Below are 2,205 nucleotides of genomic sequence, written 5' to 3' on the forward strand. Positions count from 1 at the left end.
CTAGGGCTTCGATGTAACCTAACATGAATATTCTGGGTTTATAAGTTTGGAGTTTCAAGTTTGATTCATGATTCATGTTCTTATTCATTATGCTTATAAGTTAACATGCTTGTTTGAATGATTGATCACCATTAGAACTTGTTTGTTAACTATCTTGGTTTGAATTAAGAGTAGACACCATGCTTTAATTCGAATTGAACTATGAATAGGAAGAGTATGTATGGACATTCGACAACAGGGATTAGATACATGCTTGGTTGTTTAAATTGTTCTTCTATGCTTAATGGGTTCCTAATGCTTAATTTTAGGTTAGACAACAAATGATCAAATTAGGGAATTAGGAACACAAGGTTAGGATCAAACACCATGGCCTAATCATACTTTAGCTAGAATCAATCTTTGAATCTGAATTAGACTTGTTACTTGACTCCATATAACCCAGAATTGAATTGTTATGGTGATTCGAATGCCCTAGTCTCCAAATCTGTTTTCCAACTCTTAAAACCACTCTTTGTTACACTTGTTTATTTGCTTTCATTTGCAATTTCAGTTTGCTCACTTTCTTTCACAATCACAATCACTCTCACTTTAATTTCTGTTTTAGACTTAACTTCCTAACTTCTTGAATTCGGTAATCTACGTACATAACTAATTTGAACTTCTCAGTCTTCGTGGGTACGACCTCGTACTTGTCTTGCTATATTACTAATTGCCCCGTACAATTGCGAGTTAACATAATAATTAACAACAAATTTTGGCGCCGTTGCCGGGGACTGAACGAAAGTTCTTCCCTGGTTATGTGCCCAAGGTTACCCTATTCTTTTTAGTGTTTCTAATTAATCTAATTTTCTGTTTCAGGTAGTTTATGTCTAAAAGACCGTTCCTTGAACAAGTGAGGTCTTCGTTCCAACGCTCCAGATCTTTGAACGCAGGACCATCGTTGCAACCCAACCGGGTGATCTCTGAAGTTCATAATCGTCTAGAAAGAGAGTTGTCAACTGCAAAAGAGCAAGCTCTTGCCACATTTACAAGTATTGCTCTCCACACTGAACTTCCTGGTTCTTCACCTTCAAATTCGGAAGCAAGTTCAGACCAAGAAGAAGAAGAAGAGATGGCTGCCAATGAGTTCATGGGAGAACTTGATATCCCAACAATTCCAGCATCTCCTTCAAGCATTTTGCTGCCCACTGTAGCTCGAAATTATGAGCTTAAATCTTCTCATCTTAATATGCTGCCTTCCTTTTATGGTTTACCTAATGAAGATCCATTAACTCATATAAAGGATATTTTTAATGTTGTGAGTTCTTTTCCCTTGACAGGTGTGACAGAAGATCAACTTCGAATGAGAGTGTTTCCATACACTTTGAAGGATAAGGCGAAATATTGGTTGAATTCTTTGAAGCCTGGTTCACTCACTACATGGGCTGCCATTCAAAAGAAGTTCTTGGAGAAATACTTCTCCACGCAAAAGACCGACATGCTTAGGGATAAGATCTTGTTATTTGCACAGCAAGATGATGAATCGTTTTGTGAAGCATGGGAGAGATTCAATGGGCTGCTCAACCAATGTCCTCATCATGGGATTCCATTGAAGCTTCAAATGCGTATGTTTTATAAAGGACTAACCCCTTCTAGTCATAATATAGTCACCAATTTTGCAGGTGGTTCTTTTAAAACCAAAACTCCAGAAGAAACATACGAACTCTTTGAGGAGATAGCAATGGAGACCCAACATACGGATACAAGAGGTAAACGTGTTATTAGTGGTTCTAATGATGCTTCTAGTGTTGCCTCTTTCTTCTTCTTTCTCTTTCTTCTTCCTCTTTCTAATTCCAATTTTCTCTCTCTCTCATTCTCTCTGACTCGGCGGCGTCACGAAACCAGGTGAGCTAGTTACTCTCTTTCTAATTCTTCATTGCTTATTGTGTTGCCTCGTTCTCTCATTTTTTGTTTTATTTGATTCACGATCGAAGATGTGGGTATGATTGATTTAGGGTTCTATCAAACGCAAACGTTCAGTATTCCTTCGTTTCATTCTCGTTGTTTTTTCTACTGTAAAAATTTCAAGCTCGAAGTAAAACCCTAATTGCTGTTTGGAGATAATGAAAATGAAAATTTCAAGCTCGAAGTACAACCCCAATTTTCTCTCTCTCTCTCTCTCTCTCTCTCTCTCTCTCTCTCTCTCTGTATTTTTTTTTTTGGACT

The 2,205-nt window shown here is 37.6% G+C and overlaps 1 non-coding gene across 1 annotated transcript; it reads right to left on the reverse strand.

The window, feature by feature from the left end:
- Positions 1–1,477: 1,477 nt before the first annotated feature.
- Positions 1,478–1,584, reverse strand: LOC148297661 (small nucleolar RNA R71). The gene has a single exon (XR_015833200.1). It is a non-coding gene; the product is annotated as a small nucleolar RNA R71 (small nucleolar RNA).
- Positions 1,585–2,205: the final 621 nt, after the last annotated feature.

Source organism: Prunus avium, chromosome 1 (genome assembly GCF_965620075.1).
Source record: "Prunus avium chromosome 1, drPruAviu1.hap1.1, whole genome shotgun sequence".
NCBI lineage: Eukaryota > Viridiplantae > Streptophyta > Magnoliopsida > Rosales > Rosaceae > Prunus > Prunus avium.